This window comes from Lithobates pipiens, unplaced genomic scaffold, assembly GCF_037356315.1.
Source record: "Lithobates pipiens isolate NorthernLeopardFrog02 unplaced genomic scaffold, aLitPip1_a1.2 Scaffold_18, whole genome shotgun sequence".
Taxonomy (NCBI): Eukaryota; Metazoa; Chordata; class Amphibia; order Anura; family Ranidae; genus Lithobates; species Lithobates pipiens.
Window position 1 is genome coordinate 61,042,609 of NW_027507758.1, and position 10,632 is coordinate 61,053,240.

Below are 10,632 nucleotides of genomic sequence, written 5' to 3' on the forward strand. Positions count from 1 at the left end.
GCCACCAGGAGGGTCGTTGGGGTTATCCAATACGCACGGACCTCTCGGACGCCTTCTCTGCTCCTTTCATTGGATGCGGAGAAGGCGTTCGACAGGATCCATTGGGGCTACATGAAACGGGTCCTACAGAAGTTTGGCTTTGGGGGGCCGTTCCCCTCAGCCATTCTCGCCCTCTATTCCGCCCCCTCAGCGAGGGTCTTCACCTCTAATATGTTGTCGTCTCCTTTTCCTATATCGAATGGTACCAGGCAAGGGTGCCCCCTCTCCCCTACAATTTTTAATCTTTTGATTGAGCCACTAGCCGAAAAAATTAGATCTCCTCCTCAGATTGCAGGTATTCCCATGCACGAAGGCCCCCACAAAATTAACTTATTTGCAGATGATATTATCCTTTTTTTAACCCTCCCATCCTCCTCTTTACCACAAGCACACCAAGTACTTCAGGAATTTAGCTTGATCTCCTACTACAAGATACATTTTTCAAAATCAATTATTCTAGACCTAAACACTAACCCATCCCTCTTCACTGATTTGAGGACCATGCTTCCTTACACTTGGAGCAATTCCACTATCCCCTATCTGGGACTTTCCAGGTCAGCTCAGGACTTAGCAGAAGCCAACTTTCCTCCACTTATAGATAAACTATCCAAAGAGGCAGGCAGACTAGCTAGAACTGAACTTTCATGGTCAGGACGCCTTGCATCTTTCAAGATGCTGATGCTCCCTCAAATTTTATACATATTTAGAGCGCTGCCAGTCTCCCCCTCCGGGAAACACTTGTCCGGACTTAATTCCCTAATGCACAAATATATTTGGTGCTCCAGAAGACCGCGATGCTCTAAGATGCTGCTGACAAAGCATAGGCTGGCGGGAGGTATGGGTATGGTGGATCTTAGAGATTATTATCTGGCATCCAGGCTTGTCCACTTGAAACACTGGTTCAACTCTACCCAGGAGCCAAGGTGGTGCAGTATTGAAAGAGCCCTCTACCCTACTCGGGACCTAGGGCTCTTCCTTCTTGCAGACTCCGTTAAACAGTGGTCCCTCCGTAGGCTTCCCGATACTCTTCGAGCCTCCTTGCAAGCTTGGAGAGAACTCCTTCAGTCCACCCCACAGGACATCAAACTAGCTAGCCTCCCTGTCCCATTGCGGGCTCTAGATTTTATCATCCCTAATCTCACGGTAAAGGAATGGGCCCGGGAAGGGGATACGGAGGCTGCAGGATCTTTTCCAGGGACCCCAGCTGATTCCATTCCAATCCCTACGATTACGCTTCCATCTGAAACCTTCTGATGCCTACAAATATTGCCAAATTTCTCATCTACTGAAGGATAGTAGGACTACTCATGTAGTGCTACCAGATTCTCTTTGGAACTTCTATGCTGCCACTCCTACCTTGCCCAAAGGAATATCTTTATTCTATAATTTCTTCCAACATAAGCGTACTTTTGTTAAATCCCGTCCCTACCTGTGCTGGGAGGAGGACTTAGGGAGGGCCTTTACAGAGGTGCAGTGGTGCCATGCGTTTGAAGCAAACTACACAGCCTCCAGATGTGTTGGACACTGGGAGATAGCCCAGAAAATAGCCTTGCGGTGGTATCTTACACCGTATAGGATTTCGAAGTTTGGCCTGGCTGAGTCCTCCCCCCTGTGCTGGCGAAATTGTGGAGAGGTGGGTAACCTCCTCCACATGTTTTGGTCCTGCAAGCACCTTACCAGTTTCTGGAACACCATATTTCGTGGTATATCAAGCATCACCGGTTTCCTCTCCATCCCTGAGCCAGGGTTGGCTATCCTCAACCTTGGCATTGAAAAATATCCACCTGATTTCAGAGTTGTAATATCCCATATTCTTCTGGTAGCCAGAACACTGATAGCTAGATACTGGAAAAATAATCAAGCACCTAACGCCTCAGAGGTATGGGCAACTACCAATCTGCACTACAGGTATGAATCAACCCTAGCCCTCAGGCTTGGAAAAAAATTAAAGTTTGATAACAATTGGCAAATGTGGGAAACATGGCGTAGGAAAACTCCAGATACGTGTCCATGACCCGTTGACCAATCACTCCTAGTAGGATGCGGAGACCACACGGGACCATTCGTGTGCTTACTAATTTTCAACCTTGGGCATATGACAGACTAATTTCTGCCAGTTTCATTCTTTCTTTCCTTTTCCCTTGTCTCTTTCTTTCCCTTTCCTTCCTTCACATGTTATGTTTAGTTTTACTCTTAGTTCGATCACCCACTATCTCATCCACCTCCCCACTATTCTCCGTCCTCCCCCCTGCCTGCTCACTACTTTAATTTAGCATACTGGAGTGATTTTAGGGCGGAGGGAGGCTGGGTCTGCTATAATAGTTGGAGATGTGGAAATTTCTCTGTGATTACTTTGAAATTACTTTGTGATTACTTTGCGACTATCTTGTGAGTATTTTGTGATTATTTGGTGGTCATTTTCTGATCTCTATGTGCCTTGTATCTTGATTATACTGTAAAATTCTTCTAATAAAAACTATTTAAAAAAAAAAAAAGAGGAACAGTTACATAAGCAATTAAAGATAAAACTGCGGCTCCTGGTGGAGTGCCGTTGCATATTATACAAGAATGGCAGGGTATATGAGGAGCTCCTGGTATATGTTGTAGACAGCTTTCCCAGCATAGAAATCCCTAATGCGTGGTTTATAATAACATTGCTGGATTACGGACCACTTTTACCTACAGGTAAGCCTAGATTAAGGTTTACCTGTGGCTGCATGGAATTACTCCCGTAAACCTACACGGTTTAAGAGATATTTGCAAAAGACAGGCACCGATGTCTATGGCGCATGTGCCGTAGACAACGGTGCGCAGGTGCACTGAGCGTGCCGTTTTTATCGCCGATCGTGCCGTTAGTGGCAGCTCCAGCGTGCATGTGCGGGAGTGATGTCATCGCGGCTCCGCCAGTCACAGCACTGGAGCCGCGATACCCGGAAGTCACTCCGGCAGATATGGAGGTGACGGAGGAGGGGAAAGAGGACCGCTGCAGGGGCTTCAATCTCTATGCATATGCAGAACTCGATGCATACTAGATCATTATGCCTTTGTCTTGCAGGGTGTTTATTTTTTTTCCCAGAGGGTTTACTTCCTTTTTAAGCTGGCCATAGATGGACTTCAAATTCTGCTAGTTCAGCAGGAACCAGACACATTTTAATCCATGCATGGGCACCCTAATTGTACACAAGTTGATCTATTGATCGACTTGTGTACAACCAGCCTGTCGGGTTTTTCCCGAATGATTAGTGCCGCCAAGAATGCCAGCAACACTAAATATTCATTATAAATCTAATCATTTATTATCATTCAATATACATTCATATCAGTCCCTGCCCTGAAGGAACTTACAATTTAAAGTCCCTAACTCACATTCATACATTCACATATTAGGGCAAATTTAGACAGGAGCCAATTCACCTACCAGCATGTCTTTGGACTGTGGAAGGAAACCGGAGTACCCAGAGTCTTCGTTGGTCGGCACAAGATGATGTCACTTCTGTGCATGGCACGAGTCGGTCATCCTGGCACATAGGGACCATGCTGGCGATGTAAGCCGAGCTGCACATGCGTGGCTCAGTTTACATGCTGGTGAAAACTGCAAATAGGCAGATAGGTGTATTTTATTGCAGAAGAGACTGTCTGTTCTGAAATAAAGAGCCTGCCTGGTCACTGCTTAGTTCCCCTTTAAGAATCCTCAGCCCTGATGCAAGTAGTTGTGTGGGTCTTTGGAGTTATGCAAATATCAAACATTTCTAGGCAGAATGCTTTTGCCTGAAGGTGGCCATAGGTAACATCCACATGTAATGCTGAGCCAACATGATTGGAAGAATTGAAATCCAAAGAATTAAAGTGGTAGGCTTGAAACAGCCCAGCAGGGGAGGAAAGAGGAAGATGATCCCAGATGTCCTCCAGCCAGGAAATGAGGTGAGTTTCATCAGACTCGCTGTGGCTTTTAATGCACACTGTGAGTTTGCAGTGCCTAAGCATTTTCTGCACAGAAGTGGAGCCTGTACAACTGTGCAAGACTGAAGGTAAGACTGAAGTTCAAGTGCCCTTAAAGCAACAGTTTAGCTTAACCACTTGCGAACCACCCACAGTACATATACCGCGGCAGGGTGGCCACTCTGTGCCAGATCACGCACCTAGTACATGATCTAACACAGGGGTGCCCAACCAGTGGCCCGGGGGCCACATGTGGCCTGAGGAGCCCTCTGATGTGGCCCGCGACCTCCTTTTGTGGGATGGCAGATTGGCAAGCCCAGATCATGGGTTGCAAACCCACCATCCCAGAGCATGTGTGTTAATGAAGCCGGCAAAGCAAGCAGCTGTGGAGCAGAGCTGTGTAAGGCCGCGTACACACGCGCGGACTGTTGGCCCAACTTTGTCCGTCCAACAGTTTGAGCGAACAGTCCGCTCAAACTTAGCATGGACGGACATGGCCACACACGACGGACGAACAGTTTGCTGAAACCGTGCGCGATGACGTGAACGGCACGTACGACGGGACGAAAAATACGACGTCCTATACACTGCAATGCAACCTTCCGACGTGGAAATCCTTTCTGAGCATGCGCGAGACTTAGTTGGCCGAACAAGCCTACACACGAGCGAACAGTCCGCTGAAACCTTGTTTCAGCGGACAGTTTTTCGGAATTTCCGTAAGACCTTGTTCGGCCAACTGTCCGCTGAAACTGTCCGCTGAAGCCCCACACACGAGCGGACTGTCCGCCCAAACACTGTTCAGCGGACAAGGTTGGGCGAACAGTCCGCGCGTGTGTACGCGGCCTAAGTTGATGCTTCCTGTATAAGTTGTATAAATAAGTTGTATAAGTTGTATATATAAGTTGTATAAGTTGATGCGCCATCTCTTGCCACAGGCGGTGTGATACCAAATGCACTCTGCCAGGGACAGCAACAGCAGGCAATGGAAGACTGCTATTAAAGGTCAGTTTGCAGTGTATATATGGGCATATCTGCGCAGTGGTTACTGGGCTACTTTCAAACTGATCCACAGATGCAGTGCACCTTCAGGTTACCTGCACTGAGCTATAGACTTCTGTTATCACCTGCGGGTTTGGTGAGCTTTCAGAAAATGCACCACACCTGCAGGATATAATAGAAGTCTATGGCAAAGTGTAGCTAACCCGCAGGAAAGACACAGGTGTACTGCGCTGCATTAGTGTGAAAGGACCCTTTCACACAATCGGTCCAACTCAATCAAACCCTCCATTTACCTCTATGAAATGGCAGATGTAAACAGATTTGTGTCCTTTTACACCTGCCTACCACCAATCTGATTCGCTAAAAAAAAAAAAACAGAGGGGATCAATCCCCTTCCGTTAGGGCGGATGGGATCGGAGGACCCATAGAGTAGAGTGGCTGTGTCCGTGTCCACTCTGCATGGACCTGTCATCCACCTGCTCTGCTCATTGTGGCCCGCAACCGGTTACCAAGTCGCATAAGTGGCCCTCACTCTTCAAAGGGTTGGGCACCCCTAATCTAACACTTCCGGGTCCTCCAGCAACCAGCTCACAATGTGATCACACACAGCTGGAGCCCAGCGGCAAGTACTGAGGATTCGATGTCCGCTGGCACCCGGCGATTAGACATTACACAGGCTTGTAAACAAGGCAGATTAGTAGGGAAGGTGTTGATCCTGTGTTCCTGCTAAGCAGTGTCCAATTTGTCCGCCGCAATATTGCAGTTCCACTATAAGTCGCTGATGGTCGTCATTACTAGTAAAAAATAAATAAAAATATCCCATAATTTGTAGACGCCAGGGGAGGGCTGGCAGCCTTAGGCCTGGGGGGCAAGTCCAGTCAAGTGGCCCATTGAACCACCGAATCAGCTCACCATCCATGCCCACCTGGTTTTATATGGATGATTGATATTATGAAGCAAGAAAAATATGATACAATGTGGTATTTCAATTTTAAATACTTTTTAATGCAAAAGTAAACAAAGTACAGGAGCAAGTAATATTGCATAAACTAGACCGACAATGCGTTGTGCAAGTTAACCGAGAACACTCGGGTTTAAAATGTCACAAAACTAAAAACTTGAAACTGTAAGGAAAACAAGTCCGTCAATAGGGCATTGTCGTCATAGTGCAATGGCATATATAAAGACCATCCATAGGAAAAATAGCCTCTTTAACTCTGTGTTGCGAGTATGGCAGAGAAATCCACTTCAGATGGAAATAAGCCATTGAATAGTTCTGTCCTAGAACCAAAACTGCATGGCAACATGGTGGAGTGCTCTGTGCTGATTACCATTTGGCTTGTCACCAAGTTGTTCCAGACTGTTCAACCAATGTGCATAGTCACATGAGTAGCCGTACATTCAGGAGGATCATATTCAGCAAAAGATAAAGATGGTATTTGGCATGTAATAAACCTTTTGTGCAACTGCTCCGGCAGCCTAAAAGAAATAAGAACAAGAAAACACACTAGAGCGTGTGCCAGGGGACTGTGCAGCATATTCCAGCAGTGTAGGAGAGTAGAGGAGCCACCCAGGCCCATCGCTAGACTGACATCCAACCGAGAACCCCACAAACAGTGCCAGGGGTAAGAAACAGGCAGAGAATCCCCACACGAACAGAGTGTTCCTTAAACAGGGCATCTGCGCTGCAGGCAAAGCCAATCCTTATGGATAAACCTTCCCACTTAACTTTTTCAAAAAAATATAGAAGCCAAAGAAATATCTATATAAAACGTTTAAACTAAATACTTGTTCAAACAGTTAGCAAAGACCTCATTAAGGAAGAACTCTGACGAATAATTTCCAATACATCAGGAAACTGGACCAATTCTAGAAGATCTCTCTCCACTGACATGAGCATTAGGGCATCAAGCAGTTCTTGTCCCATTGTGGCTCGAAGTCGGTTCTTGATGATTTTCAACTTGCTGAATGCTCGCTCACATGATACTTGTGTAAAAGAAAGGGTCAACAGGTACTCATAGGTGATTGAAATATTTTCATAAGCTGCAGAATAAAGGTTGTATTTTAGCAACAACCTATGACAGCAAAAAAAGAACTGCTTGCAAGAACCACACTTTGATTCCTTTTGTACCCCAACTAGTTTGTCTGTAGGGGAAATCCTGTCATCACCATCATCATGATCCTCCTCATCATCAAGAATTATTTCCACATTCTGTGTCTCATCTTCAGAAAGACATCCTGTAAGACTAGGAAATAGGTTGGCAAAACTTATTAATTCAGTTTTGAGAGAACATTCATTTACTCTGGCTAACTTAGAAATTCTCTCTAGTGCCCCTCCATCTAGAATTTTGGGATCTGTCCTAATTTTCTGAAAAGTGCGAGGATCCAAGCATTGAGAATCCATGATCAATTGCTTATTTTCTGAAAACCGCTCAGTTAAGCTTTGTATGATTTGGTCCAGAATTGGTCTAAACACACTAGCTCGAAAGTATTGTATTTCATCCTCAGGTCGTTCATCATATGAAGATTCTCCAGCCAAGCGTTTTTTTCGTGACACTCTTCGAACTGGAAGCATAGTCTCAACTTCCAAGGAGCTGAGAATGTCACTTTCATCCATCAATTCATTCGTTTTTTTTGCAAAGTGTTCAGCCTTTTGTTTAAGATGGCTGAAATCAATTTTTTTCAGTTGCTCAACTGCACTGTCGATCATTTGCCATGCTACCATGAAATCAAGGCCACTGGTTTGTAGATATTTTGACACTGGACCTATAACATCAAAAACCTGCAAAAATATGTTTGCTGTTAAGATAGTCCTAAACTGACAAAGATTGTCAAAAAGGGATGAGGCCTCAGAAGTGGTTTTTGAATCAAACAAGTTGCTCTGGGAAATTACATATAAAACTTCAATGGTGTCTAGAAAAAGAGAATGTTTCTCACCAAAAATCCAGTTAAGGGCCTTTTCTTTTGCCCACCATCTTGTCTCTCCAAGTTTTTGTAACTTTAAAAGTTTTTCCTGTCCATGTCTTTTATCCAGTTGATCTTTCCAGATATTCATTCTCTTGTAGAAGTCTCCAATAAAGGTTGCCAAGCGATTTAGGAGACCAAAAAAATTTTTGGCTTCCAATACTTGACAGCAATCTGAGACACACAGGTTGAGGATATGACAATAGCACCAAATATAGACTGCATCTGGCACTACCTTTGCGATCTGTGCACGTAGTCCCACATACTCACTCCTCATATTTGCTGCACCATCAAATGATTCGCCAGCAATTTTTTGAAAATTTAAACCAAGCACATCAAAACAGGACATCAGAAGTTCATAAAATCCTTTCCCAGTAGCATCTTTAACAGGGAGAATCGCCACAAGCCGTTCTTTAATTTCTTCACCTTTTACATATCTCACAACCACTGTTGCTTGATGTACGATTCCAACATCCTGTGTGGAGTCAACCTGTATACTGAAACGTTTCTCTCCTATTTCAGACACAATTAAGGTTTTCATGCATCGAACTATTGCTGAAAATACTTTTTTTACTGTCTTACTGGACAAAAATGTTATAAGAGATCCACGTCCAGATGTCTGTTTTCCTGATGTTTTTCTGTCTTTCAATCGCTGTTTTCTTTTTTCACTTTCCTGAAAGCATTTATCGAGGTGATTTTTTAGGGGAACATCATACTGCGATAGAAGTAGGACAATTTCTAGAAAGTTCCCATGGTTTATTTCAGTGTTATATAAATTGTATAGTGATTCATTAGTGCCATGGGCACGAAATGGCAAACCCTGTTTTCCAAGCAATTTTACTATATCAAATATTCTGTTTAATACCTCAATATTTTGAAGTATCTCCATTTTTCTTTTGCAGGCATGAGCCTGATTTAATAATGTGTCAATGCTTCTATTCTTTTTCATGGTGAAATAAGCACTAACAGCATCACAATGGCTTTTAGAAGCTTCATGCTTATTTGCTGCCTGATAGCAATGCCGAAAATTAGTACAACCATTAGTGAATGAGGAAAAGGAATCAGAAAAGGCAATGCATATACTGCAAAAAAATGCTTCCAACTTTCGACTCTTCATTTTACAGCTTAGCCATGAACGCTTAATACGATCCCCATTAGGCTTTTTGCGGTAATAAAAGTCCACTTCTTGAAAAGGAAGATCTTCGCATTCAGTCCTGGTTGGCTGAAAAGGGTGTTTTTCAACAAAATTTATTTTTTCTCCTATGGAACATGCAGGAGGAAGACTAAAAGGTATTTCTGATGGATCACTTATTACAGTTTCTGATATGTCTTCTTCTGGTGCGATACATTCTAATTCAGGAAGGTCTTCAAAAGCATCTGGATCATTCATATGTGATTGCTCTCTGCACTCTGACACCAGCTCCTCCTCATCCACCTGTATTTCTGCTTGTGCGCTCACATCCTCTTCGCCAGATACAACTGGCATGCTTGAAAAACTACTTGGTCCGGCAGAAACCTCATCAACAGCAGATCTTTCATGTATACCACCAGTCTAAAATGAATTTTTTTGTCAACTTCCAAAAAAGTTCTACATGTAACAAAGAAACTCAATGCATGGCAAAAAAAAAAAAAAAAAAACATGGAAGAAAATGATATAATTGATACTTACCTTATATGTAAGATTTTATGAGATTTTAAATAATTACAAATGTATATTAAATTAAAAAACTGTGATCATCAAGGAAAGTCAAGTATGCACACTCCTTGATCATCCATCTTGAATTTTAAAGTGTTACTAAACCAAGAACTTGCATTCACTATATTTGTACTCCCACAGTGCATAGAACATGGAAATGCAATTATTATAGTAAATATAAACTGCTAAATACCTTTTCTTATCAGCAGTATATAGCAATCTTGTGACTTCTATCAGTGTCTGGTAAAAGCTTATGAGGAGTTTTCATTCTTCATCGATCCTCTGTCTGGACAGTGCTGATTGGCCCAGTGCCATTCACATACACCCTCCCAAGGAAAAAAAAGCTCTCCAGCAATGCACACCAAACTGAGCATGTACAGAGTGCCCCCAATGCTCTGTTCTATCAGGAGAGGGATTGGAGACGGGGAGGATCAGAAAAGACAGGATCAAACAGCCTTTTTCCACAATGCGCAGGTTTAAACCCTTAGGTTCACATAGAGTGTAACATGCATGCATTACTGCATATACAGACTGATTTTACTATTGTGGGTTTAGTAACACTTTAACCACTTCCCGACCAGCGCACGACGATGTACGTCGACAGAATGGCACGGGCAGGCATATTGGCGTACATGTACGTCCAATATTCGATGCCGCCCTGCCATCGGGAGCGCGCCGCCGGCGGCGCGCTCCCGCGCTGGTCGGGACCCCCGTGAGTCCGGTCGCGGGACCCGCGGACTCGATCGCCGCGGGCATCCCCGCGATCTTCTCACGGAGCGGCCGAATGGAGGAAATGCTGTATAAACAACATTTTTCCATTCTGCCTAGCAACTAGTGACGCTGATCTCTGCTCCATGTGATTGGAGCAGAGATCAGTGTACACTAAATGAAAGCCCAACCCCCCCACAGTTAGTAACACACCCCTAGGAACACTTAACCCCTACACTGCCACCCACTGGTTAACCCTTTCACTGCCAGTGTCATTTACACAGGAA